We start from the raw sequence: 19,199 nt of genomic DNA, 5'->3' as shown, positions 1-19,199 counted from the left end.
CAGAGCTGATTGAGTGGCCAGTTGGCAGTCGGAGAGAAATTTCTTTTCTGATTCTTTGTTCATGTTCTGCATTTGGACAAGAAAAAAAAAAATCACCACACATGAGCACAGTCTCGTCAAGGTACATCTTCATTTCTCAGGGAAAACGGTGTGATCTCTGCTTTTCGTAACTATTAAAGGCTTTAATCATCAGAGATTTTCACCAAAACGGCAGCTAAAAAAACAGCTTCCACTGAAAATGTTCAACACACCCATCAGTCTCCATCACACCTGTGAAAGGGTTAAATACAACCTACATGATCCATAAAAAATTCAATACACTGCTATTCAAAGAAGACTCTTTGTTATTATGCCTCCACATTAGTGCTAGCAATGGCCGCAGGCATTATGTTGTCGGGTTGTCCATCAATACATATGTATATCTGTCAGTCATACGTCAGTCCTCATCTTGTGAACGCAATATCCAAAGAACACCTCAAGAATATTTCATGAAATTTGCCACAAATGTCTACTTTGACTCAACAATTAACTAATTACATTTTGGCAGTCATAGGTCAAAGGTCAAGGTCACTGTGACCTCGTCTCTCTCATTCTTGTGAATGCAATATCACAAGAACATGTCAAGGTTCAGTGTTTCTCTATTAGTACCAAGGGTAAATTTGTTGTGCAGATGGGAAACTAAGCTTTCCAAAACAAGGCATCAGCAATACAGATTTAAAGAATATTAAAATAAATATATTAAAACAAGTATCACTCCATACCAAAACAGTATAAAAATATGATAAATTGCTTCTATATAAACACATACACTCACCCCTTTACTCCAAAAGGACATCAAGACAACCCACTGCTGGTTGCCCTGAGCGATTTTTTTTAAAAATTTGGCACAAACGTGACCTTGCAGCCTTCTCATTTTTGCGAATGTGATATTCCAAAAACATCTTGAGGGAATTTCTTCAAATTTGGCATAAACGTTCATTTATGTCTCAGGTTTTTTTTTGTTTTTTTTTAAATGTGTAACTGATGTTGTTTCTAACTGTTTGTCTGTTTTTAAATTTGTTTCTGTTTTTTTTTTTTTTTTGTATTTTGTATCTGTTCTTATATTTTGGTATTTATCATTCTATTTATGTGGTATTGTAATTTTCACAGTGTTCTTGTAAAGCACTTTGGTGACTTCTGTCTTTTTAAATGTGCTATAGAAATAGAAAATAAATGTGACCTATTTAAACTTAACAATTAACTGATTAGACTTTGGTGGTCAAACATCAAGGTCACTGGGACGTTACATCCATCTTATTCTTCTGAAAAGGAAACTGAGAATTCCAAAACAAGACAGAACATTAAAACAAAATACATTAAAACAAATATCAGTCCATATCAAAACAGTATCAAAGTATAAGAACACCTACGAACGTCACCCTTTCACTCCAAAAGGATGTTGAAATAACCCACTGCTGGTTACCCCATGGACATGTGCCCTTTGGGATTTTTTTTTTTTTTTTTTTTCAAATTTGGCACAAACATTCACTTGGACTCAACAATGAACTGATTAAACCTTTAAGGATAAGGGTCAAAGATTACGGTCAATGTGACCTTGCATCCTTCTCATTCTTGTGAAAACAACATCTCACAAACACCTTCAGGGAATTTCGTCAAATGTGGCACAAATGTTCACTTAAACTTAATAATTAACAGATTAAAATTTGGTGCTCAAACATTAAAGTCACTGTGGCGTTGCATCTGTCTTATTCTCCTGAAAGATATATCTCAATAATGCCTTCAGATAGTTTTGTAAAATTTGGCACAAATGTCCACTTGGACTCAAGGATGAACTGATTAGAATTTTGTGGTTAAAGGTCAAGGTCACATTGACCTCACAAAACATGTTTTCAGCCATAACTCAAGACTTCATATGCTAATTATGACAAAATTTCACATAAATGTCTAATAGGATAAAATGTTGAAGTGATGACATTTTATTTCCACAAGGTCAAAGTTCAACTTCACTGTGACATCATAATGTTCTGTAAAAACATTTTCCTGGCCATCATCAGCAGCATAACTCAGGAACAGAAGGGGAGACATGTGGTCAGGTACTGAATTGGTGACACTAATCGTTGGTGTCCACCTTGAAACTGTTGCTTGTACAGATTTTCTGTGCTGCTGCGGGGAAGACGTGAAGCATCCATGTATTCACAGACATGGATGTAAACTATAGGTGCAACTTAACTGGTGCACGGAGGCATACAACCATGAGGCAGTAATTCTAGTTTCACTCAGCTGAGATTCAATTTGACATTTTTTATTGTATAGTTGGATTCAGGTGTTTGAGTCTTAACTGGCTGTAACATTTTCCATTCATGTCAAGTGTTAGATACAAAATGGTGACCAAAATTATGTCTGTGACACCACTAACAGTTCTAACTGGCAGTGTGAAGGTAAAAGCATCCACAGGCAACACAACCCTATTTCTATGAATCTCTTTTTTACAAATCTGCATTTGTTTTACATATCATTACATATTCAAAATACATATTCAAACATGCACACAGGAACATATTTCCATTGAGGGTTGCTATACAGAATACATATGTGCACATTACTATGTATGTGTACACACTTACGAGAGCTACTGCTCATACCTACTTACATCGGGGTTTAATCAGCTCTTAGTCCAAAGAATACGTGCTCCCTCGCTACAGACACAATTTCTGTCTGAACTGCTTGTGCCAAAATGTATAATATTTCATTTTCTGTGGTGTCTGACATCCAGTTGACTCCTCGCCTGAGCCCCTCACGTCCCCCGGGTAAATCATTGGCTGGCATAACACTATAAAATATTTTATGGAGCTAAAACGCAGCTCCAAAACTACTGTCTCACTGATTTTCTGGTCTTTCTCAGCCTGTCTGCGCTATTAGATTAGCTCCCACTACCACAAATCTCTCTCCAAGTTTAGCATTGACCTGACGTGATGACATTGTCACGTCAGATCGGAGGGACTATTTACATACACTCATTTTAAACATCTTTTTTCATGTTTTCTGACAGGCACCTCATCATATGCTGTTCAAAATGTATAACAAATGTTCAGATAGCCCATCAGTAATGGTAAAACACATAACTAGAGTTCTCCAGGGATGATGTTTTCCTGTAGGCTGATTCAGAGGTCAGCGTCACCCTGGTTCCCTCGACACAAAGCCTCTGGGATGTTTCCATTGAGATTATTGCAGAAAATAAGCTCTGTAGCAAACAAAAGTTTATGATGCCTAACAGGTTTTGTTGAGCAAGATAATCTTCACAAATAAACACCACATTGATGATTTCTTGAAGCCTAAATGAGATCACCAGAAGTAAAAAGCCAATGAGGGTCCAAAGGACACAGGAATGTCATATGCTGTAGAGCCTTTTGAGGCAAATTGTGATTTGTGATATTGGGCTTTATAAATAAAATTGAAAATGAAATGAATGCTAGGCTATGGGGGAACTGACCACGATCACATGATTAAAGTTCCCTACATCAACAAGGGTGTAAAGCAGTGTTTGTTGTGATGACATTCTGTAGTCACTGCCTTTTGACAGACACATAATATATGTCTTATTATATTATATGTCTTAGAGCAAAACCTGAAATTCTCTTAAGATTGTGGCAATCACAGACCTTATTTCAGGCACCAAACCAAAAACCCATTCACTATGAGATGAAAGAACAATGAGTGCAAAAATGCTAACTCATTTCCAGGGTTTAGGACTTGTTCCTGAGGCACTCTGTTTGCAGACTTTGTTGTTACATCCTTTGTCAACAGGGTGTGCTGCAGCACTCTCAGCACCCAACTTCCCGTGCCCATGTATTCAAAATTGTGACTTTGTCAAAAGTATTAGATGCTGAGTCACATCCATGAGAAACTATCTTATTGTTTTGATTTGTAAGAAGTGTGTGGAATTTGATCGATGTCAGTATTTTCCACAGTCCAACTTTCCATCTGTTAATTTATTTTTCTGGCATGATTAGGCATCCATACGCTGGTCCAGAGGACACCCTGAAGTATCACATTAAGTAGAATTTACCGTGTTTCTGTATCCCAGTATGACATTCAAAGTTGGGCAGCACGGTGGGGTGGTGGTTAGCACTGTCGGGAGGGGTTCCTGGTTCGATCCCAGAAGGGAGCCCTTCTGTGCAGAGTTTGCATGTTCTCCCCGTGTCAGCCTGGGTTTTCTCCGGGTACTCCAGCTTCCTCCCACAGTCCAAAGACATGCAGGTTAATCCTCCCTCTCAGTAACTTATCTTAAAAAATGGCTTTTTTATTAATAGAATATTAAAAATGAAAAATATTATTTGCATTTTAAAATATTACATTATTTCCAAAATATTTTGCCTTTAATCTTAAAATATTTCTACTCAGTTTTAAAATATAGCAACTGAATAAAGTAACTAAACTAACTAAACAGTAGCCTACAACTTTTCTTTTTGTCAAAATATTACAACACCAGCTTCACAATATTACAACTTTTTAATATGTAGACTTAATCTAGAAATGTTATCACTTTTTTCTCATAATGCTGGAAATAATTCAACTTTAGTCATGACATATCACTACTTGATTTTTAAGTATGACTTTCCCCTGGTGGCACGGTGGGGTGGTGGTTAGCACTGTCGCCTCACAGCAAGAGGGTTCCCGGTTCGATCCCGGATGTGGGAGGCCTTCTGTGCTCTCCCCGTGTCAGCGTGGGTTCTCTCCAGGCACTCCAGCTTCCTCCCACAGTCCAAAAACTGGGGATTAGGTTAATTGATAACTCTAAATTGTCCATAGGTGCATGGTTATCTGTCGTGAATGGTTGTCTGTCTCTATGTGTCAGCCCTGCAATAGTCTGGCGACCTGTCCAGGGTGTACCCTGCCTCTCGCCCAATGTCAGCTGGGATAGGCTCCAGCCCCCCTGCGACCCTCAAGAGGATGAAGTGGTTAGAAGATGGATGGATGGACTTTTCCCCCAATACATGCTGAGTTCATTCACAAAATCTGCATAACCCCGACCCTTTCTCCCCCTTTTTCTTAGTTGCAATCCTTACCTTAGATACAACTTTTTTTATTGTTAAAATATTACCTTATTCTCGAAATTTTCTTCAAGTCTTGACATATTACAAATTTGTTCCCCAAATATTAGAATTTCACTATTGCAAAATAAAATACTGTCAAATGACATGGACAAGAGATTGTCTTCTTTGTCAAAATATTAAACTTTTTCGACTTTATCCTAAAATATTGTTTTGACATTTTTGCTCTTTAAATACAATGACTTCATTCTTTAAATATTAAACTAATCTTTAAATATTATCTTAGACTCTTTATTTATTTATTTATTTTGACTGTATTCTCCAGAGTATTGCCCCCTATCCGTGGCACCTCTCCCTCTTATATCCTAAAAAAAAAAAAGAGTTAAAATGAGAACATAAAATATGATTTGATTCTCTGCAGTGGGCGGAAATGAGCCTCCATACATCGGTCCAGATGTGGATCTCCTCTCCTCCTCAGATAATTCCTCCTTTATGAAGTTTCCAGGGCTGTATCCTGGATGTTCACCCCGGGGCTGATGTTCTCGATAGCCAGGGCTCTGTTTCTGCCTGATTACCTAATTAATTCATAGATCCACCTTAAAAACAGGGTAATCCCGGGCTGGTCCCTCCCTCTCTCGCGGTCTGCAGCACCAGTTCACTTCCCTCTCTTCAGTTTCCCCAGCTAGCCAGGAAAAGACGCTGACCCGGACTTTGGGTCTTTTCTCTGGTCCCCGTTTGAATGTGTCGGACCCCTCCAGTCCCACCCACCGCTCTGCAACACAAACACACCACCAGTCCGCACTTATTGGATGTGCTCTTTGTTACCAGAGCCTTTACCCTCCTCTGCTTTTATTCCAGGAGAAAGAAAGGGGAGTTTATTTCTTCCTTTTACCGGATTGATCTCTGACTGAATCTGGATTGTTTTCCTTCCTCTGGGGTGGCTGCCGCTGCAGGACCACAGCTGATGCTCCCACCGATGTAATTACTGTCAAAGAAACTGGTTTAAACGTCGGAACAAAGGGACGCTGAAGATCTTTTCCCCCCACCCGGTCTGTCAATCATTTTTCACCACTGCAGTTGTCAAGTTGGATCCCTGCTGGGAAATGGACAAACCCCTCTAAACTGAAGACGCTGCTCTGCCTCACCAACACAACCACAGGACGTGATTTGGACGAGGATCCCCGAGTGGAGGAGGTAACGTCTATTTTCTGTGTGCTTTCTGCAACTTTATCCGCCACAAGTCCGATTTCTTTTCCAATCACTTGTGGCTGAAAGACGAGAAACACAGCGTCGTTTGTCCGCTAAAGTGATTTTTAAACGTGTTTTTAATGAGTCTGTCGTGTCCCCAGTTGTCCGCACTGCTTAGCATCCGGGTAACGTTCAACAACCGCTGTTTCTTTACCTTGACACCCACTTATTAGCAAAACTACACGCGAATTTAGGGTTTTCCACAGGTGTGAACGCACCACAGTCCACTTCAGGGACATTTTAACCTCCATTTTTACCAAATTAACCGCAGGATTCATATCAACAGTGTCTCATAAACCCCCCGGGCACGTTTTCTAACCCGTTCCTTCTGCCCAAACGTCCCGACAGTTAGCTAGGTTACAGCCCCGATACGTGCCTCTCGCTCGTCTGCAGTCATCGCTGTCAAGTCTCCATTCAAAAATGTGGACGTTAAAACGGCAACTTAACATCGTTTTTCGACACATCAAAACACCACTTAAAACACAAACGGTGCCATTGCACGATTGTTTAGAAATTAATACACATATAATACATCGAACAGCAGTCATATTTGATAAAATATCAACTTTTAGGCATGTTACGCAGTGCTCGCGAGCCTCTGTCGCCCAGCGCTGTGTGTTTTCCAGCCAGGAGACCGTTGTGTGCTTATCAGTTGGTAAAGTTATCATTTTAGTGAAATAACATGTTTGTACGTGCGCTGGGGGTATGCCGAATTGAAAGCCGTTTCCAGTTATCCCTACTGGGGAGGTTAAAATCTATAAAACCCTCACGTCCACTCTTTAACGAGGACATGTTGGTTAAATAGGCAGATTCTGAATGGCGCTGTTGTTACGGGTCTCCCCGGGCGACAGAACGGCACGTATCGACTGTTGCAGTGGTTGCGAGGCAGGAATCAGACCGCCTGCGGATGTCTCCGAGTGTCTGGAAACAGTTTGCTCATAGTCCCTGCCTACAATGTTTTGTTTTCCGAGTGATATTTCCCCTTGGTTACCAAAAGAACCCCTTTGTCATCAGTAAATTACACGGTCTCTGGTAACTTCATTAAAAAAGGAGGCTCTGTGTTTTTTCTCAGCGAACACTGGTTGCTGCGGTTGTTGCTCCTGTTGTGATGTTAAAATGTGTGTGTTTCTGGTGTGACTCCGGTGTCCTCACACTGTCGTCATGAATGCGGCGCCTTCAGGATGAGCTTGTTCAGCTTGTTGGAGTGGTTTGCCCACATTTAGCGCACACATTGTAAATAGTACTTCTGCTTTTCGGACTGTCGTATTGAACGAGGGGTGGAGGGAGAACAAAATCGTTACCGAGCTCGTTTTATTTTAATTAACCGGTGTTCTAGCTCGCGAAGAACCGTCCTTACGTCATCTGCAAAGATGGGCGGATGAGCACCAGTAGCTGCTCTGCTCCTTTTTCCTCCTCTCCTCATTTCATCCATCTCCTTCTCCTTCACCCCCCCGTCCTCCTCCTCCTCCTCCTCCTCCTCCATCTCCTCCCCTCTCTATCTGGGTGTGTCCTGCCTTATTGCGTTAGGAAGGAGGGGGGATCCCGCATCTTGGCTCATGGTGACTCCTCCTCAGCTTGTGACCTCCAAACGAGGGCATTGCTCCTTCTGTTTTCCTCTGCTGCTAATTCACCAAACAGAGAAGCTCTTTGCAAAGAAAATTAGTCGCAGGGGAAACTTTGATGTCTGGGTTTTTGAAATAAGTTGAATTTGAGGAGATTTTGAGGGGAGCGATGGCAAAGTGACGCTGCTGTTTACTGGATGCCAAAGGCAAAATGGCTTGTTTTGATCAAATGTTCTCGTCTTCACTGATGGATTCATGGTATTTCACCAGGTGTGAGCCTAGGTCTGTCATTTACCAGCGAAGCAAGATAATTAGTGCTGCACTGGTGTGATGTACTGGATCAGTGTGGGTGCTGAGACCTGACACATCCACATAACAACGTAATATAACTATGACAGAGTCTGTGTGCACCAGAGAGTCGTTTTGACAGGTGTATTGGATCATAAAACTCACTCAGGCTAATTAACAAGCTTTTTAGTCCTCGGATTTTAATAAAGTCAGCATAAGAGATTAACAACTATACATCAAAATGTGCATCTGCTCTGATGACGACTGCTCAGGGTTTCCCCCATGAAGTGGTTCAGCTGAGGTGGTCTGCACACAGATCCCGATGCATCTCGTCTCGTGATGTTATTAGTTAATAGAGGGCGGCCTTAACAGCAGTTACAGTGCGTATAATGGCATTCACTGTGAGAAACTGCACCTCTGCTCCTTAGCAGTTAGCAGAGGTGGTCTTTGCTTCAGGCAAGGCGGCCTACATCCGCCATAACCAGAGGTGAAACGATTAGTCAATAAATTGATTGACAGAAAGACAGGAGATAAAAACATGAGGTTTTTCAATGTGAGGATTTGCTGCTTTTCTCTGGTTTTATATTTCTGTTAACCTCTCTTGGTTTTGGTCCGTTGGTCGGACATTTCACACCTAAATGTATAATTTGTATAAAGAAGAAATTAATCTATTAATTGAGGAAAAAACAAATTATTTGCTCATAAGATAATTGCTTATTGCGGTCACAGTCATAAAGTTGGAATTATGTTTCTGCTGAGATACTAAGCTGAAGCACACACATCTGAAATCTCAGCGATGTGAAATGCAGACCTACGTGTCAAGCAAGCAGATTGGTTGATCTTGTCTTTTTTTCTGTCAGTGTTTGGCCGTAGTTTCATTTCAGCACCGTACTGCCGAAAATGATCTTCTAGAGGAGCATAGGAAACTAAATTCTTCTTCAAGGCACTGACCATTGTTGCTTATCTCGTCATTGTCCCGTCTAATAAATCCAAATTCTTTCACTGTCGATTCACAGATATGGTGGTTCATTTCCTGATTTCTATGCTGCGTTCTTAACATTGTGGTTTGCTAAACGTGACATTGCTTCCCACTGGACACAAACCCTCAACTCATATAGGTATAAAAGAAACAATACACCTGAACAAATCCAAACGACACCCATGTATGTTTGCTTGAATGGGTGTGGTGTCCTTTTCATTCTTTCAGCTGTAATTAGTCGGCTTTCAATTTGAAAAATCTAGAGTAAGTGTGAAGTTTCATAGGTATTAAAGCTACAGGTAATTCCAATGGAGCTCTGAGGAACAGTGCTGGGCTTTGAAGCCATTTTTACAAAGTGGCCAAACGTGGAATTACAACCTCTGAGTCTGTCTCGTGATGCCATGGGTCCCCAAAAAGTATTTTTCCCATAGAACTACATTGTATATCAGTGGATATGTTTTCTTTAACATCACAACCCTCGCAAAATCACTTGTTTCACTGTTTTTGATCCACTCGGTCTTATTTCTAAAGCCTAGAGGAGCCACATGATTAAATAATTTTATTCCCGGGGTGCTCAGTGGTTCACTGGCTGGAGCGGGCATCCCATGTACAAAGGTATGTCCTTGCTGCAGTTGCCGTGGGTCCAATTCCAGCCTGTGGCCGTTTGTCGCGTGTTCTCTCTGTCTCCTCCTTTCGTGCTTGAACTGTCCCATCTAGGAAAGGCAACAAGCCATAAAAATAACATGTAAAATAATAAAAATAATTTTTATTCCCATTCATGTAAGGGGAGAGCTAACATGGAAGTTAACATGGAACTGCTTGGCTGCTGTACGTCTCTAGTGAGCTTGCTCCGTGGGCCCCATGATGCAGAAGATCTGGGTAATTTCATGACATGGAAATCAGCTTTTTTGGCTTCATGCATTACCGAACAACTTTAATAGGAATGAACTGTCTCTAACGCTTTATACATCCACAATTCTAACCCCTCACTGTTTATATCATGAGACATTTATTAGCAACAAGTTTTTATTAGTTTGTACTGTTATTTGAACCCGACATTATTTGACAAGTGGCTTTTATATCATCATTTATAATACAAAAATCAGCCCTGTGATAGACTGGCAACCTGTCCAAGAGTACCCACTGTGTCCTGGAAATGGGTGCAGCCTGTGACACCCTGCACAGGATGATGGATAGGTATAGATAATAGATGGATGGGGCCACATTTCCTATCACGCTGCTGAAATTATCCTAATAAATAAATCTTAAAAATAATGCAGCTTCCGCTTGGATGACTTTTATCTCTCCAAGCTCCCAGCAGAGGACAGCCAGGTTTATCTGCAGACAGATGAGTGCTCTGTTTGTGTCTGGAGCTGCTGCTGAGGTCCTGACGGCCACAGGAAGAGACGGCTGCTGACTCAGTGTGTCCGTCCTCTTAACATCCTGCAGGAGGCTCAGGGTCCCCTCAGCAAAAGCAGGAAGAGGACATTTAATGTTTCACTTTGATTTATTTACAGTCAGTCAGATTCTGTACCGACGAAGGCTCTGTGTAATCCCAGGTGTCAGTCTCACCTCTGTTACCTGTTGCCAAGTCTCCAGGTGGTTTTACTTGTGGGACTGCAGAGTGTTGAGACAGGTAAACGGCTTGGTCTGTATTGTTGTTGTATAAGAATTGGAAGATTAAAGTTATAGTGCCATCACAGCTGACCAGGCAAAGTGACATCTTCTGATTTTTTATTTTACCTCAGTCTCCAGCATGAGGACTGTGTCTGTCTGTGACACCTGCTCTGCTGTCTGTTCAGAATAGATGAAAAAAAGTATATATGCATTTGCTTATTTTTCCGCTCTCCTGAACTCTCACTGAACTGTGACTCCCATACTGGAGTATGAACTGAACCGTGACCTCTGTGGACCGTCACACCCCTAAGTGCAGATATGATGTATTGCTGCAGTGAATTGACTGAGGCTGTTGTCTTTCAAGAATCTTGTCGTCATGTTTCGTCTTTGCTGATGGATTTCTCCCTGTGTGATCATCTAATGTTGGTTTCAAAATGGCTGCTCTATAAAAAGCCCACACTCTGCAATTCTAAATCTGCTGCTCTGGAGTCATTAAAGTATACGTACAGGTTACTTATTGTGCTGTTGGATCAGATATACCTAAACATTAACACAGCTTTCTTTATGCATACGTGGTTTTTGGTGGGAGTGGGCTCAAAGTGTCGAAACCTCAGACCGACCTGCTACACTGACGGTGAGGCTGTAAACAAGAGTGTTTCTGTGACTTCAGCGTTTCAGACCTTCAGACCCCAGATGGGGTCTAAACCACTGGGGACGTGACTTACAGATGGAAGTGATCTGAGGCAGAACAGTTTCCTTTTTCAGTGCTCAACCCTGAAACATTGGAGCTTGAGTCTGATGTTAGTTTCTGATTTGTTCAACTGTTAAATCATACTGTTCACACTTGGAAACACACACACAACATATCATAGTAACATATCTTGTTCTGTGGTATCGTTGTGCTATATGCACAAAAAAAGTCAGATCTTTTTTTATCGCACTCAGATTTTTATTTTCAGCCTGACATTTTGTCAGTTTTTATATTTGACCTGACAGAAAATCGTTACCTTTTTATTAAAAGTATTTTTACATTTAAATGACAAACTTAAACTTGATAATTGCACTGACTGTAGCCCCTTTACACTGCCTATCGAAGGTGGAAATTTCGCGCCATTTTGCCGCCTCACCGTTCTGTATAAAAGGTACGATTGCAGAATGGGGGAACAGAGTTGTCTCACCTCTGATGCAGGTACAGAGGTAATAACAGCACCGAATCAATCTCTGTGTACATGGGACAGCCAGCAGGATGGGATCATGGGCGGCATGGGTGTGACATGTGACAATGTGCTATACATGCAACCCACCATGAGAGAGTTAAAAGTAGCTGCTAGCAGCTAACTTCAAGAAAAGGAACTGTTTGCAAATTGGGGAAACCATAAAGTCCTCTATACCCTCCGAGCATAGAACGAGATCAGCCACCATGTAACAGAGACAGTAAAAGGTCGTAATTACCGTGTTGTGCCATTTTTATTGTTTATAAACTAGCGCTGCCTATGTGTATGTTATATGTCATACTAGAGGCCGAAGCTGTTGTGTTACACGTCACACCCATCACGTGTCTTTGAGTTCACGATGCCAGCATGCTGTTTAAAATCACGCACAGGAGTGGCATGATGCCACCGTTGTTTTGTTCTGTGTAAAAATGCAAAGGCAGCATGAGGAAGGGACTTGGTAGCGGCCCCATAGCGTGATTGCCGTGTAAAAAGAGATTCTCATTGAGTCGTGTGTTTTGAGAAGTAAATGATGAATGACCAGAATCAGGTTTATTGCCGAAGTAGGTTTGCACATTCAAGGAATTTGCCTTCAGTTTTGGTGCATAACAATAACCTTAGTACAGAAAGAAGAAAAACAAAAAGAAAACAAAAAATAAGTACTAAAAAAGTGAAGAACCGTAAATGGAGAACTGAAAATTTTACGTTAAAAAAAAATTGGAAAAAAATTCAAAGTCAAATATATTTGTAATACAGATAACTACCTTTTAATATTTAGATAAATGTGTGCTGTATTACGGTTTGGCAATTTGATAAATTCACATATATCAATATAACATGCATCGCATACGTGTATCTGTAATTTTACAAAATAATATCAATGCACGTTGAAACACACTCTGGATTGAAACTGGGATGGACACTTTTTCTCCTGGACCAAACAATTAATCGATTTAAACAAGAAAATAACTGGCTGATTATTTATAATCATTAGCACCAGCCCTAATGTTCAGATATATGGTGATATGGCACATTTTCTGAAAACTCGACTGAGAAACCATTTAAAGACAAAATAAGCAGAGAGGAATGGCCACTGCTGGTTATTCCAGTGAGTTTAATACCTGTGAAATCAAAGCACTTCGTCACATTGATGCAAACATTAAATAAATCCAATATCATCACTGATACGGCGGTGTAGGGATATTGGATCATATTAATATTTTATAGATAGAGATATGGCCAAATCTTTGATGGCTGACCAATTGACATAGTCTTGCATTATATATCATGCCGTATCCTAATCTGTTGATGATACTTTGGGAACATATTGTGAGTCCAACACTAACCATTGAGTCCTATAGTCTAGAGCAGTGGTTCCCAGCAGTGGGTCGCAATCCAAAAGTGTGTCCCGGGTCCGATCTGAATGGGCTGCAAGTGTTTCGCAAACATGTCAAGTTTGTAAAAAACACACTTTATTTTGAAGTACAGTGAATTTCCAGCACAGAGCTTTTATTTTGAAGTGCAGTTTCCTGCTGTACAGTGAGTGACTAATGGACAGTATGATGCTGAATGTATTAAACTGTGTGGACTTTGAGCTATTGATTAAGGAGAGATCTGAATCAGTGGGGACCACTGGTTTAGAGACTTTCCCCTGATCAGAATGGAGTTTATGTGTGTAAATGATAACCTCCATCATTGTGTCAGCATCATACAGTCCTACACCTACAGAGACTTGAGCTTGCGTCGCAGCCAGATTACGGTATCGTTCACAGCTGAACGGACCGACCAGGCACACTGGACTTTACACTTGCTCAGACTGGGGTTTTTAAAATTCAGTGAAATGTGGAAACCCCTCTGCAGACGGAATCCCTGCCTGTGAACCAGATCCAGCAGCGCACACTTTGTCTCTTATGTAAGTCCACATCAATTATTAAAGGCTCAGTCCTATATTTAAGATATGGAAGCTCTCTGCTCAGTGGAGCCTCAGTGTTTGTGTATAATAGAGCTGTTGACCTTTATCATTATTTTATAACCCTGCTGGCAGAGAAGGGTTCACCCCAATTCAGTAAGAACTACTGAAACATGACCCAGTGTAATGTTTTATTTATTCATCCATTTGTAAACGGTAACCTTAATTGGTTAATTTTTGAAAGAGCCATTGAGTGTAAAAACCTCTTTTTTAAGTGTCCTGTCAGCAATGAAGAGTTACAGATGGACAACAAGACAGATAACACAAAATTTACAAGTCAGAATTAAAGGGTAGGTTCATTAATGTCCAACCTGTTTCCCATGTTGTTGTGTCAACGTGACTTATGGGAACAACATTTGTCCAATACTGAGTGAGACCACTGCAGCCGGCAGCAGTAGAATAGACTGCAGTGTAACCACTCTTGGCTTATGTTACAGTCAGTTTATGTCCACTAAAAGATGCTTGTTTTTGTCACTGACATGCTCAGATTATTATTATCAGTGTCTGACAGTTTATGGTAAGCAACCCTTCAGAGACAGACCTTTTTGTTGATGAGTAAGATCCTTTTTGTTTTACCAGAAATGGCCACGAAATCACCATCGCCTATTCCACCAGAGTCCATTTAAATAAACAGTAATTTAAGCATGTATAGAGCCAGCATATTCTCACATCTAATTGGCTAAATTCTGGGTTTATTTCAACCAAACCAGAGTTGGTGATTGATTAGAACGGTGGAAAGATGAAGCAAGGCGGTTGTTGTGAGTTTTATTCTGTTTCTGTCGACTTTGAATTAAGTGTGTTTTATGATAATTAAATTGCTGTTTTTTCAAATGGAGTCTGGTGGGATTGGTGATAGCGACTTTGGGGCTGCTTCTGGTTAAATAAAAGGGATCCTACTTTTACTTTTAAGTATATTTAGAACCACCTGCAGCGGTCGGAGGAATTCCAAAGATTGTTGTTTCCATTAGTCACTTAGACACGAAAACATGGGAAGTAGGGTCCAGGTTGAAAACACTGAACTTACCTTTAACTTGAGACGTTGTTTGAATACAAACTTTTGTTGGGGACAGTAAGTTTAAATGGCATTTTTAATAAGTGCTCAAACTGTCTGCAGAGGTCTACAACGTAACCATTTTTACAAGTTGAGCTGAAGTTTGGACACAATTTCATGCTTACTACAGCTTCATATCTAGTTTTTCTTAAATGTAAGTATTACTTTTAAAGATTGAATCTTAATGTGAGAATTTGATTTTAATATTTAATTTAAAATACCCTGATTTCAATGATACTGATAATTTTATCGCACCGTCTCACATGCACCAGCAGAATGTGCAAGGCATGCACATTTAAGACCTGTTCAGTGTTGCACAACATTTGTTAAAGTGCAAGTAACCATAGCAACAGTACTGATGCTTCAGGCTCCCTGACTGGTGAAACTAACCTAAGCTTGGATTAAACTGACTACAAACACACTACAAAACATGGATGAGCATTTAAACATGCAGTGTGTGATGGTTCTTCCTCTGGTCAGCGGACATGATAGAAGTGACGATAATGGATCCCTCCTCATAAATGTCTCACATGGAGACCCCTCGTTGCCGTGGGTTCACTCTGCACCTGCTTTTTTGGAAATATCCACACAGATGACGTGGAGGCGTCAGCAGGATTGATTATTGTAACTGGACCATCTGAGAGTGTCTTCCTGACACACACTTACATAACGCCTGTGTATGTGTGTGTGTGTGTGTGTGGTTGGCAGGTGTTAAGTGGGTGGGAACGTAGGAGTTTGTGTGTGTGTGTGTGACAGACAGGAAGGTTGGAGCAGCAGGATGAACGTTCAACAACAACATTTTCCTCAACGCTGTTTAAAAAAACATGAAGTGATTCAAAAGGTGCTTTTCATTATGCTAACTTATGCTTCCTCTCATCCTCTGTCCTCACGTGTCCTGGAAATCATTATCGTGGAGAATCTTTCAGTCCCTTAAATGCACATCAAGGAGACAAAGAGTGAGGAGGGCTCTGGAGGAGCTTAGAGCAAGGAAACACAGATGTGTCCTGCACTGAGGTCTTTTATCAAGTGGTGTGAAGTACTGTATAAGTAACTGACATCGCTGAGGACTGACCCTTTGGAGGATTTCTCACTTGGCAGCTTTGGCTTCTCCGTCCTCGCATTGCTTCCTCACATCTCTCCCTCCCATCCTTGTTAGGAGGAGCTAAAATGGGAGGAGACGCGAGTGAGGGGAGCGAGCAGCCATATTAGCATAATGAAAGGCACCCAAAGAGTGATGTCTCTCTAACTACACCTGTGGCCATTTTACTAAATCCGTTTATCAGATCTAATTAGCGCCAGCTTGCATCAAGTAACTAAAATAGAAATAACTTAAACTCAAAGAATCAGTTAAGATCTGTAAACACCTTTGCTAGCTGAGAGAGCAGACACATTTGTTTTTTATCTGTGGCGTAATTAATGGCAACAACCTATGGCTCCAACCAGGAATTGAGTTGAGCAGCAGAAGAACATTGAGAACATTGAATTAACATGTGTCAAATCCTCCTGAAAATCATGTGATAGCCATAGAGAGGTGTTTCTTTTCGAGTACAGAGTACAGAGCACAGAGCACAGAGCACGTCAACTGGACTATTTGAATAGCTATGGAATTAATATCTACAGCTGATATATTGATGATGGGGAAAGTGACAATCAGCACTGGCTAAAAATGAGAAGCTGTATTGTACGTAGCTCTCTGCTAATAAAAACAGTGAGGCTTTGGTAAGAGATTAGCGCCAGCGCCTGACAAATTCAGATATTTTGGGAGCTAGAATCTGAATCCAAAATGAAACTATCCCAACCAAACCTCTTGTGAGATGTATTTCCAGTAGCTGCCACCAATACTACGACCTGTCACTCACATAAACAGGGTGTCTACAGGTCCTTAAAAAGTCTTAAAATATCTTAAATTCAATGTAACAACAATAAAAGTCATTAAATAGTCTTACATTTGAATTTGTAAGGTCTTAACTACTACAAACATTTTTAATTAATTTCATTTATCATTTTTTAAATTTCTTTTTGTGAAAATAAAAGAAGCCTTTTTTATATAAAAGTCCACATTTCTTATATTGCACATCTTTAAAAAACTATAATACTGTCATTTTACTTCATGCTTGCTTTTACCTGTTGGCAAAATGTAGATGTCTGCAATGCTTACCTGCCATGCTTAAATAAGATAAACATGATTTGTCTAAAAATCTGTCCTAAAATTGGTTAAAAGGTGTCTTGAACGGGTCTTAAAAGCATTAAAATTAACTGTCAGATACCTGTAGACAGCCTGATAAATAGATGAGAGAGTGGAGCTCAGATGTTTTATTTGATTTTCACATTAAGTGCAACAAAGTCGGAACAACCATAAATACACTGAAGTTACAGTAAAACAAGAATCAAACACATTCATGATGTTAACCATCCTTTAAACCAGGAAGCCAGGGTGCGGTTAATAAACAAACATGAATAGTATATATCAGTATATGTAACTGATGAATTGCATGTTTTCAACCCTTCAACATTTTGCTGTCCACTCATCTTTGCCAAGAGGCACATCCAGTTGAAGCAGCCTTGTGCTGGTCAGGTGTACGCAAAGGTGTGTCTAGGATCTGAGGAAATTTGGGGCTCAGCCCAGACCTCTGCTGGGGGTCCAGGGGATCCACCCCAGTCACTTTTTTCTGATAAACAAGCTCTATTTTGATGCTTTTTTGTGCACTTTGGCATCTTATTTACATTCAAATTACAAAGGTTTCTCACTGTGAATCAGTGTGTTAGGAAAATGGACTGTGGGGACACCCAGCATCCTATAGCGGGCCAGATTTGGCCCACAGGCGATAAATCGAGTATCAGTGCTTTAGACCCACATGGTTTTTTTTTAACATCTATGTAGGTCGACAGAAGCAGCCTGTGCTGTTTTGTATACTACAGTCAAAGAAGTGGAAACTACATGCATCTGACATTAACTGGTCTTTGTGTGAGGTGTGAATGTGAACATGAAGCCTGAACAGATATTATTCTTAAATTAAAAGCCAAAAATGATAATAATGTGATGTTGCTGTGTGATCACAGATGTAATGAGGGCGCTGCTGCTCCCTGGCTTCATGTGTTTCTCCATCTGCAATATGTACATACTGAGATCATAAGAATAAAGTAAACTAAATCATGAAAACAACAAGATGTAAAGAAAAAACTGGAATAAAAGAAGGAATGTACTGATGATCTGAAGGAGGATTAATGGGCTTTGTCGGCTCATTTTATTCCCTCCCGGTGCTCTAACTTTAACTTTTCTCACCTCCTGAAGGTGAAGGTGCTGCTGTGACACATTCAAGTTTGTGTGTGTGTGTGTGTGTGTGTGTGTGTGTCTGTGTGTGTGTCTTAATCCTGATGAAGCCGTTGGTGCAGAGAGGTGTTGAAGCTTGTTGTGAATGTGATGAGCTGCAGTGAGCTAAGCTGTGTGTGTGTGTGTGTGTGTGTGTGACGTTGTGTACGAACAGACATTGATGTGTGTGTGTGTGTGTGTGTGTGTGTGTGTGTGAGAATGTTACACGTGAGTCTATTTGCAGCTCTGTGGGTTGTAACAGTGTTGATTTGCTTCAACAGTTGCTATGAGGATCAATAATTATCAGTTTGCTGAGTTTTATTAGCTGCTGATGGGACCCAGTAATTCTTAAGGGTGTGTGTGTTCTAAAAATGTGTTCTTATTTGATAGGACATCAAATTCTATGGGTATTTTAATATATGATATAGTACATTTTCTGGATATTCAATTCATCATCCAGTCTAATGTTTCAGACAGCTAGCTGCTAAAGCTGGGTTTATACTTCTGTGTTCAGGGCTTTCATGATGTAGCTTTGGAGCCATCGCATGTAGCATTAAGTACATGCTGGATCTACACAGATGCCACATGGCGACGTAAAGAACTGTAAATTAAGAAGATAAACTTTATTATTCCCTGAAGGGACATTTAGTGTTTTCACACTGTTGTCATATACACACAGGCTGTAAATACACACACACATGCACAGACAGGACCTATACATGCATTAAATGGAGAGACGTCAGAGGGAGGGGGCTGCCCATAGATAGGCACCCTGGGCAGTTGGGGGTGTGGTCCAGGAGGCAAAGTGGCACCGCTCCGGCTACCAGTCCGCAGTCCATATTTGGTCCAGAAAGGGACTTGAACCGATGACCCCCCGGCTTCCAACCCAAGTCCCTATGGAGTGAGCTACTGG

The 19,199-nt window shown here is 40.6% G+C and overlaps 1 protein-coding gene across 2 annotated transcripts in view; it reads left to right on the top strand.

Moving 5' to 3' along the window:
• The first annotated feature begins 5,615 nt into the window (after positions 1-5,615).
• LOC126386578 (plasma membrane calcium-transporting ATPase 1-like) overlaps positions 5,616-19,199 on the top strand; it is a 143,793-nt gene continuing 130,209 nt past the window's right edge. The window contains exon 1 of one of the 2 annotated variants that reach the window (XM_050038992.1): positions 5,616-6,245. The gene's annotated coding sequence lies outside the window, so the exon portion shown is untranslated. The remainder of the gene's footprint in view (positions 6,246-19,199) is intronic. The other variant, XM_050038990.1, reaches the window with a different exon arrangement.

This window comes from Epinephelus moara, chromosome 24, assembly GCF_006386435.1.
Source record: "Epinephelus moara isolate mb chromosome 24, YSFRI_EMoa_1.0, whole genome shotgun sequence".
Classification (NCBI taxonomy): Eukaryota; Metazoa; Chordata; class Actinopteri; order Perciformes; family Serranidae; genus Epinephelus; species Epinephelus moara.
Note: the sequence above shows the minus strand (reverse complement) of the source record. Positions and strands in the feature narration are given on the sequence as shown.